The following is a 10,961-nucleotide window of genomic DNA, read 5'->3' as shown; positions in this document are numbered from 1 at the left end:
TTGAATCCCCAACAAAACTGGAGTGCAGGACAGGTGCATTGTCCCTCTCCTCCCTTGAGAGTGTCCCCTTTCCCTTTCCCTCTCCCTTCCATGAACTACTGAACTAAGCCTATTACTCTGAGCAAGTCTGGGATCTTTCCGACTTGGTTACACGAGTTGATAGCTCCAGTTATCCTGCTTCCCCACATGTTGAAGTGCAGCATTAGAGACGCACACCAGCATATAAAACAGGGCTTATTTAAAAAGGGTAACGTGGACTTCTCCGGGAGGGAGCAGGGAGCCATAGCTATCCCGGTATCCCAAGAAGTGAGAGTGTCCGCCTTTCTATGTGCCACAGGCTTCCTTTGTTCTCCTGGTCTTCCCCTGTCTCTCTTCTTCCTGCTAATGACTGGGCCAGGAGATGCTCGGAGGGAGGGCCCCAAGGTGAGAAGAGAGGGGCTGGAGGGGCCTGGTGGAGTGATCTGGACTGGAAGAGGCCCAGGGTGCACTAACTTTTATAACTCCCTGGAGGGACGAACAATCTCTGGGACAGGTCACCTTAGCAGCTGGTAGGAGCAGGGTGGAGGAAGGGCTCTGAAGAAATTAACATTTCAGACCCTCCAACTTCCCAAACCCAAATTGGCCTCCATTCTCTCCATTGACCCTCTGTTCTGACTACCTGTCTTTAATTCTGTCTTGTGAATCGGGTTTGAAGAGGGGTCTTTGCATTGCCTCATTTTCTCGAAATGCCCCAGCTCTGTGACACCCACACCCTCTCTTCCTGTTGGAATGGACACCTGGTGGGAAGGGTGGTGCCTGGGGGCTGCCACTTTCTGCCACGTCTCCTTTCTCACTTCTGCTCACTCCAAGTGCTTTTGGCCTCAGGTGCCACAAGTGGCCCAGGGCTGCCTGCAGCTTGCCACAGGCCTTCAGAGGCTGCACCCCTTGCCAGGAGACAAGCATGAGCACCCCCTGCCCTGGTGAGCTCAGAGCTCATCCTAAGCCACAGCAGCAGTCAGTCAGCAACCCAGGAGGAGCTCTGAGGCAGAGGCATTTGAAAGCACTGCTCCTGGTGGAGGGTCCCCAGGCTCCTCAGGCATCAGACATGAGGTGAGCTCTGCCTTAAAAGCCTTACATTCCAGACACAAAAATGGAATTCCGTCTTTAGGGCAGGAGGGATTTTTAGTAGTATAAGGAAGGGTCTTTGTCTTAGCAAGCTCATCTTGCCAAATGTAGGCAGACGGTGGCGTCCAAAGTTCAGAGTAAATACTTATGTGGCCTTGCAGTTTAGCCAGACACAAGGAACTGGACATTGACCAGCAGGAGGGCAGGAGGGACAGAGATGATGGGAGCATGTGAGGGAGGTGAGCACCATGTTCAAGAGCAGTGGCAGAAGGTAAGGAGCAGCTAGGGGCTGAAGAGTCAGGAGCAGGGTGGGTACCTGAGCAGACCCAGGCAAGGGGGTCAGGAGTGCAGACCTGGGTGCTGACGATACCTGGTGGGGGGGAGGGCAGACACACTGTCCCTTTAGCAGGCATGGCACCACGCAAAGGCTTGCCAAGGGTCAGTCTTTACCTGGCCTCTGTGTGTTCATTTTGAGCACCACCTTGAAGAGCCATCTGATCTGAGTTTGTTCTGCCTCCTCCAGCGTCTCATGTCAATGCCCTTGTCTCCCTCTAGGGCACTTCCTGGTTGCAGGTCACCCTAATTCCAGGCTCACATCATTACCTCCCCGCCTCCATCTTGCCCAGCCCACTTCTAATCCATTCTACATAAGTAAAGTGGCTTGGGGCGGGGCTCAGTGGTATAGAACCTGCTCCCAGGGCGGAAGGCTCTGGGTTCAGTTCCCAGCACCAAGAGGAGTGGTGGTCTTTCCAAAGCTAATTTGTGCATGCACCTCCTCAGGAGAGTCATTGGGTGACTGCTCCTGTGGGCGGGCTGTGCCCTGAGCCCTCAACCCCCAAGACAGGGCTGGAGTTGCATGTCCCATGGCATCACACACCCACATGCTCAGTGGGCTTCTCCAGACCCAGAACCAGTGGGCACACCCTGAGAACTTAACTTGTACCCATGGGTATGATTATCAAGATAATATGTATGATGTAACATGATTGCATGACTTGGTAATAGTAATAAAAGTAATTTAACCTGATTTATTTATATGTAATTATATATTTTATAGATATTTAATATACATATAATTGTATTCTTATATATTCATAATTTTGAATATGTGTATCTCCCTGTCTCTCTCTCTCTCTCACATGCATATATTTTTATAATATTTTCTTTAAGGTAAGCAGGGTTTGGGGATGGGTTGGGTGAGGGTAATGGTGAAAAGATCAAGGAAAATTGCCGAATTTTTTATTTGAGCACTCTAGGGTAGTTGCTGGTACCCAATCCTGTATGGGGTAGAAAGACTACATGAGGCAGGGAACAGAGTGCTAGTCTTGAGGAAGGCTTTGCGTTGATGTTTGTGATTTCTCCTAGATATCCACATGGACATGTCTGAAGGTTACAGGAGACAACTGGGAAGAAAATGGATATTTGGGAGACAGAGGAATTCAGAAAATACTGCCACGAGACTGAGCATGACCCTGAGTATGGGTAAATATATAGAAGTACAGGGAGCATTTCTCTTAGGTGGGGCTTAGAGAAACCTATATTTAACAATGTAGAAGAAAAATCTATGAAGGACACAGAGAGTGAGGGCATCCAGTTAAGGAGATAAAAATCCGGGGAAATGTAATGACATGGATTTCTGGAAGAGATAATTTCAAAAAGAAAGGCAGAACCTCTTCTTCTGAAAACCACTAAAAAGTGAACTTCAGGGTGGCAAAGGAGATTTGGTGCCATACTGATTTCTGATGATCTCAATGAAACCCCTGTTCTTAGGTGGTGGGAACTGAAGCCAATCAGATGATTTATGGAAAAATTTAGGTCAGCATTGTGAAGGCACTAGCTGGAGATTGATTTTCTAATTGTGTACAATGAGATAAAGGGAGAATTAGCCAGGTGTTAACATTTATGGTCTCTGAGATGTGGGGAGAGTTCATTCCTGCAAATACTTGTTTGTGACTGCAGAAATCTTTTTTCTATTAACATGTTTGCCACCTACACCCTAGAGTTGATTTTTTAAAAGTAATATGTCAGCCCAATAATAGTTTCTGAAGAGTAGGAAGGGTGCTGGGGCAAGGCAAGGGATGAAAATAGAAGATAGATAATGTGTAACCATGCATTTGGAAATATTATGCTCAATTCCATTAACATATGCAATAAATATTTGTTAATTAAAAACAAATTAAAATTAATTATTCTATTTGCTCACTGAAAGGTAGGCACTCAACACTGAGGGAGAGATTATCCTTATGATTTGTTTTCTGCTTGTGAAAATGGTCATTGTCAGTCACCTGTAAAGAGAACTAATTAAATAATTTTGGATGGAATAGTATGGATTTGAAATGCCTTGTTATCCCAGCATGATGAGGTTACCTGATGGTCACTGAAATATTTGAAGTGTGACAGTACATCCATTGTCAAGGTAGTTTATTCCAGGATTATCTTTGGGAATATAATACTTTTACCTTATTCATTCACTATTTGTTGCAATCAAGTCATTCAATCTGCCCACCCATAAAATTACAAGGATACTAAGCTCCACATGCAGGAGGGGATGCTATTTTCCTGCATTGTTTTGAATCCTTCAATATGAAAGAGTTGTTTGTTCCCATTACTTATTGTCAATAAATTCAATCATTTTTTCTTAGTTAATATATACTTATTTGTTGCTTTCACTTATATTTTACCATTAAAGTTTTTTATTTTATTGCTCATATTTTTCTAGCTTTCATTCTTTCAGGATATTTTACCTTTGTTCTTATGTCATTCATCAGGAATCCACATGTGAGACACCTTGGGAGACTCTCTTCTTACTCTTCCTTCTCTTCCTCCTACTATGTTCAGGCTCTTTTATTATTATTATTTATTTATCTTACCAGATCCTAGAATCAGCACTTTCTCCAGGGAAATATACACATTTTTACAGGTATTTTTAGGAAAATTTGTGTAATTTTTCAGGCCCAGTGCAAGATAAAAATTTGGAGTCCCTGTCTAAAAGCAAGTGACCTGGGCCATTGATATCATGCCACAGAAATATATATACTTTTTTCTTCTGTGATCTCTTCACATGTCATGGTATATTTTGTCATCTTTTAGTTGTCCTTCTTATTACAGCATTTAAAATTATTAGCAAGACTTCTAACATTTATCCGTAAAAATGATATATCAATTCTAAATTCAAACTTAGAAACAAGTCATATTGTAGAGGTTGAATATCCATCTTGTGTTCATAAATGCCAAAGCAGTGAATATGTTACACAGAACAAGTGCAATTGTTTTTACTACACCTTGATAACTGTGAAGGTTTCTCCACCTGGTTTGTTAATGAGTTTGAAAGAACTAGAAGAAAAGTGACTGTGGGTCACCCTGGTTTCCCTTTCCCTTTACATCCTCAGCTGGAGAGGTGGGCTAACAAAGAGAAGTACCTTGAGTGAAAAAGCTGTCTTCTTTCTGTATTTGAATCTAATTCTGGTGGACATTACTGTGTGGCCTTCCTGGGTTTCATTACCCTCCCTTTTATTACTTACTTGTGGATAGGACATGGTCACATTGTACCCAACTTTCTCTTAGCTCCCATTTTTTCCTTGGCCCACTGGACTTCTGTGATTATGGGAATGAAAACTCAGTGTGCATGAGGTGGCCAAATGCAGTATACCTGCAGGTTACATTTATGTGCTGTGTTCATACCTGTGGTCCATTGCCTTCTTGGAATTTACTTAAGAAAAACAAGTAGTAAGATAATATCAATAAAATTTATGATAGAAGTAGCAGAATATTCAATCAAGGACAGGTCCACTTTGAGCAGGAATCCTGACTGTGTAGGAAGAGCATCATGGGGCTAGTCCCCCTTTCCCTCCTCTCTCTCCATCATCCTTCCCTCCCTTAATCCATTTCTTCCTTCCTTCCTACCTTGCACAATAATAAGAACACTAAGTAGGATATATGTACTCAGAAAACATAAGTGAACATTATACTATTGTAAAGTGTAAGTACAGAATTATTCTGCAAATATCTTATGCAATTAAAATTTTTATCCACTGAAGATCAGCACTCCAATTTACCCTAACCACATTTCTTTGAAAACAACATGCTACTCTCTGTTTACATTTCTTTTTTTTTTTGCCACTAGGGATTGAATCCACAGCACTTAACAACTGAGCTACATCCACAGAATTTAATTAATTTATTTATTTTAAATTTAGAGACAGGGTTTGACTCAGTTTCTTTTGGCCTGGCTAATTTGATGAGGCTAGTTTTTAACTTGTGATCCTCTCACCTCAGCTTCTGAAACCACTGGTATTAAAGTATGTCCCACTGTGCCCAGCTTGCTTACTGTTTTTTCCTCAAGTTTTTAATTTTAATAGAGTCATATCAATTTTCTTGTGTGTTTTAGACTTTATACTCCTCTCAGGTGATGTGTAAGTAATTTTTCTCATTCCAACAGTTGAGTCTTTTTTCTATTCATGCTTTACTGTGCTGTGCAGAAGCTTTTGGCTTAATGAAATTCTACTTGTCTTTTGATGGTTCTGTCCCTTGTCCTTTTACTGTCATAGCCAAAGGACCATTTTCTAAAGCAGTGTTGTAAAGTTTTTCTTCTGTGTTTTGTTTTCATTGCTCACAAACTTATGCTCTTCTTTCTTTTTTAATTTTAGATTGAAAAAATAGCGACTTCATCTGCTTGTGTGGTATAGCATGATATTTTAATACACGTAACACTGTGTAGTGATCAAATTAGAGAAAGATCATATCTGTCACCTTAGTAGGTGGGAAGAGATTGGTAAGTGGGACCCCAGTATTTTCTTTCTTCCCTATGTAAATATTGAGTGCCCTCAGCATCATCTGTAAAAAGACTATCCTTTATCCATTACGTATTATTAGACCCCTTCTCAAAGATGAGTGTGCAGTGAGTGTCTGGGCTTATCCTTATTCTCTCTTCTGTGCATTGTTTTGTATATTTCCTTCTATTTCAGTACAACAGTGTTTTAGCTCTTATAGTTTATTCTATCTTTTTTTGCATTTGTTACAATTATTATAGAATTGCACCACTTATGTAATTGTATAAGCATGCAAGGTAATGATATCTAATCCATTTCATAATCCTTCAAAATCTCATTTCTCTTTGCCTCCCTTCACTTCTCGCTTTCTAATCCAAAGTGCATTTTTTCTTCCCTAGTACCTTCCATTATGAATTAGCATCTGCACATTAGATAAAATATTCAGCCTTTGGAAGTTTGCTATTGATTTGTTTAGCTTAGCCTGGTATTCTCAAATTCCATCCATTTGCCAGCAAGTGCATAATTTTATTATTTTTAGGGTTCAGTAATATTTCATACACACACACACAAATATATATATATTCACATTTTATTTATCCATTCATCTGTTGAAGGGTACCTAGGTTGTTTCCATAGTTTAGCTATTGTGAATTGAACTACTCTACATTGATGTGGCCACCAGCAATGTATGAGTGTAACTTTTGTCCCCCATCCTAATGAAAAAAATTATTGCTGTGGCTGCGGATGTGGCTCAAGCAGTAGCGCGCTCACCTGGCATGTGTGCGGCCTGGGTTAGATTCTCAGCACCACATACAAAGATGTTGTATCCACCGATAACTAAAAAAAAAAAAAAAGATAGATATTAAAATTCTCTCTCTCTCTTTCTCTCTTTCTCCCTCTCTCACTCTCTCTTTTAAAAAATATTGCTTGTATTCTTGATAATAGCCACTAAGACTGCAGTGCAATGAAATATTGAAATAGCGTTGATTTTCATTTCTATAATTGCTAAAGATGATGGTCTGTTTTATGTGTTTGTTGATCAATTATATTTCTTATTCTGTGAAGTGTCTGTTCAGTTTCTTATTTGATGTGTGGTGGTAAAGATTTTTTTCCCATTCTGTAGGCTCTCTCTTCCTTTGTTTCCTTTGTGAAGAATAAGCTTCTTTCTTTGAATCCATACCATTTATTGATTACTAATTTTACTGTTTGTATTTTAGGAATCTTATTCAAGAAGTCAGGTCCTAAGCTAACATGATGAGAATGTGGACCTTCTTTTTTTCTGTTAGTCATATGGTTTCCATTCTCATGTCTAAGTCTTTGATCTACTTTGAGTTGATTTTTGAGCACAGTGAGAGATAAAGTTTTAATTTCATCTTTCTACATATGAATTTCCAGTTTTACCAGCACCAATTGTTGAAGAGGCTATCTTTTCTCCAATTTATGTTTTTGGCATCTTTTTCTAGTATGATATATGTCTACATGTCTGTTGGTACCTTTTTAAATTTTTTTAACTATTTCTCTGTAGTATAGTTTAAGGTCTAGTATTGTGAGGCCTACTGAGTCACTCATTTTGTTGAGAATTGCTTTGGCTATTGTGGCTCTCCTATCATTTTTCAAATTATGTTAATGCTTGCTTTTTCTAGTTTTATGAAGAATGTCATTGGAAGTTTAAAAGGAATTGCATTGAATCTGTATAGCTACTTTGTTAGTATGGCTGTTTTGACTATGATCATTCTGCCTATCTAAGCGCCTGGAACATCTTTACATCTTCTAAGACTTTCAATCTGTATTTTTAGTGTTCTGTAGTTTTCATTGTAGAGGTATTTTAACTCTTTTTTAGATTGATTCCCAAGTATTTTGTTTTATTCTCTTTTTTTTTGAGGCCATTGTTAATGGGGTGGTTTTCCTAATTTTTTTAAAGTGGATTCATTTTTAAAGTATATAAATGCATTTGTTTTATGGGTGTTTGTTTTGCTGAATTTATTTATTAGTCAAGAAAGTTTTCAGGTGAAATTTTTTGGATTTTCTAAATATAGAAGCAAGTCATTAGCAAATAGTGATAGTTTGAGTTCCTCTTTTCCTACTCATTTAACTTTCATTCTTTCTTCTAATTGTTTTGGATAGAGTTTCAAGGATGTTGTTGAATAGAAGTGACAAAAAAAAGCAACAAAAAAGGGTGATCTTTTTTTTTTTGAATTATAGAGGGAATACTTCAAATTTTTCTCCCTTAAGAACAATGTTTCTGAGGAGCCGCTGCAAGAGGGCCAGGCACAGCGGCCCAGCCATTCCCCTGCCTCCTACCGGTGCTTTGAGGTGGGGGGGGGAGCCAGAGAATAGAAACACCCCTCTAAGGCGATGAGGCCCTGAGCCTGGGTAGTAGCATCAGTGGCAATGGCAGCAACTTAGCATCCCAGGGCTGCTTGTGAGGCGCTGACACTGAGCCTGAGCAAGCAGGTGTTGTGTTAAGGTCTGTAAATAAGTCAAAAATAACACCTGGTATTCTGCCAGAGAAATGTTAGAGTTCGTAAACAAGTCTGGATGGTGCCTGGCAAAATGTCAGAGGGAGTGGTTTGAGAAGTAACAAAAGTGAGCCATTAAGTGTGAAGATTCCTTATTGGTTGACTGATGTATCTAGTTTATGCTAATTAAGATAAGCTGTGCAAAATGTATAAATAGCTCTGTTGTCCTACAATAAATGACTCCCATTCCTGCTGTATCAACGTACACAAGTTATTCGTCACCCCCCGGTTATTTTGCTGCAGCCGGCCTGCGGCAGTGTTGTGGCTCCAGACAGCGGCTGGGCTACCTCGCCCTCCCTGGGCGGGATTGGCGCCCCCAGTGCAGTGGCCCCCCGGCCTTTGCCCTCCTCACTCGACCTGGAGCTGCTCAAGCTCGCCTCTCCTGAGCTGGAGCGCCTCATAACAAAGTCCAAAGGGCTGGTAACCACCACAGGCAAGCACGCAGTTCCTCTACCCCAAGGTGGCAGACAGGAAGGAGCAAGAGTTCACAGAGCGCTTTGTGAAAGCCCTGGAAGATTTGCACAAACAGAACCAGGTTGTTGCTGGTAGGGCAGCCTCTGGCCTGGCATCCAGGCTTATCCCCCCCCCCATTCACCCCTCTTCGGGGAGATGGCTACAAGGAGGCACTGCTCTAAGCTAACCTGAGCAGCTAGCGGATGGCTCGCAGGGGTGCTGGGTGCTGCCACTGTGGCCTTCACCGCTGATCCCATTCCCTTCCCACTGCATCTGCCCGGTAGCACTGGGGCCGCTGCGCCTGGCAGCGCTCAAGGACTAGCCACAGATGGTGGCCGACGCACCAAGCTTCTGCAAGAGCCCGAAGCTGTGGCCCATAGAGGTGGACACGCAGGAGCAAGATCGCAAGAGGCTGGCCAAATGCATGGCAGCTTCCAAGTGACACAAACGCAAGCTGGAGCGCATCTCACACTTGGAGGAGAAACTGAAGATGCTCAAGAGCCAGATCAGGAGCCTGCTGAGTGAGCAAGTGGTGCAGCTCAAGCAGAAAGTTATTATTCATGTCAACAGCAGCTGCCAGCTGCTGCCCCAGCACCAGGTGCCCACATACTGAGCCCAAGCGTGGGCGCAGCCTCCCTGCTTGAGGAGCTGGCTCACGAGGGGTGGTGCATGGGTGCCTCGGATCTGGAGAGAGTGCGGTCCTGGCGACACCCTCCCCAAGGGTGTCCAGGACTTGGAGAGGGCGCGGTCCCCAGGTATATCCCTGAGGGCAGCTCTGGACTTCAATAAGCTGGACCCCCTGCTCCCTGGGCACATGACACCACCCCTTTCCTGGAGCTGCCTCTCTGTGTGGCCCTGTGTTGCACAAACCAGAGCTCCAGCTGTCCCTTTGTACACACCACTGTGGAAGGGGCTCTGTGGGGTGCAGCCACCAGCCTGCCTTTTCTTTTACTTCATTTTTTTTTGCCTTTGGAAGAAAGAAGAACAAAGTGTTGATTCTGCTCTATTTATGTTTCTACTCTGGAACAAATGGTTGTGTGTGCATGTGTGTTTCCTTGTTTTTTTTGTTTGTTTGTTTTCGTTTTTTAAAGAAATGGGAAGAAGAAAAAAAATACTATGACTTTTCCTAGCTCTGGCTACCCTCTTCTGTCCTTCTGACCACCACTCCCTGTTTGTTCTTTAGTTTTTGTCTTTCTTTTCATTTTGCTAGGAGTGCACATTCCTGTTTGTAATCCTTTGTTTGCCCAGTTTTCTGTTTGCACAGTCTCCTTACGCCAAAAAACATATGATAAATAAATAAATAAATAGATAAATAAATAAATAACAATACAAAGAAAAGAAAAAAAATAATGTTTCCCTGTGTTTACCATTGACAGCTTTTATAGTTCATGATATATTTCTACTATACATAGTTTTCTAGTGTTTTGATCATGTATGTAGTCACATGCTTTTTCTACTATTATTTAGATAATTGTCTGATTCTTGTCTTTACATCTATTTACTTAAAAAATATGTTTGTTGATTTTCATGTTTCGAACCAACCCTGCATCCCTGGGACAAACCCCACTGATCAGATTCCACTATCTTTTTAATATGATTTTGTATGCTGCTTGTCATAATTTTACTGATAATTATTACATCTCTGTTCATCAGGAATACTGGCCTGAAATATTCTTTCCTCGATGTGTCTGTCTGGTTTTTGCATTCGGTTGATATTAGTTTCATAGAATGAGGTTAGAAAGTTTTTTGCTATTTTCTATTCTATAAAATAATTTTACAAGAATTGGTATTCATTCTTTTTTCAACTTCTTAAAGAACTGGGCTGAAAATTTCTCTGATACTGGGTTTTTCTTACTTGTTAGGCTTATGACAAATCCTGGCTTGGGAGAATTAATGTAGTACATTCAAGACTTCATACTTTAGAGGAGAAATGACTACCCTAACATTAGCCTGCTTTGACAAATGTTAATCCTCAAATAACAATATTTTTAAAACATTTTTTTGCTTTCCCGAGGAGAGGACTGATACCTCCAAGACTCCTTTTTTTTTAAAATGTGTGTGTGTGTGTGTGTGTGTGTGTGTCCAGAGTTTCGTGGTAACTTGGTAAAGTTGCATT

At 41.3% G+C, this 10,961-nt stretch overlaps 1 pseudogene; it reads left to right on the top strand.

Moving 5' to 3' along the window:
- The first annotated feature begins 1,324 nt into the window (after window positions 1-1,324).
- LOC144251168 (transcription factor JunD-like) lies at window positions 1,325-9,458 on the top strand (annotated as a pseudogene).
- The last annotated feature ends 1,503 nt before the right edge of the window (window positions 9,459-10,961 follow it).

This window comes from Urocitellus parryii, chromosome Y (genome assembly GCF_045843805.1).
Source record: "Urocitellus parryii isolate mUroPar1 chromosome Y, mUroPar1.hap1, whole genome shotgun sequence".
Classification (NCBI taxonomy): Eukaryota; Metazoa; Chordata; class Mammalia; order Rodentia; family Sciuridae; genus Urocitellus; species Urocitellus parryii.
The sequence above is the reverse complement of the archived record's forward strand: the minus strand, read 5'-3'. Positions and strand labels throughout refer to the sequence as shown.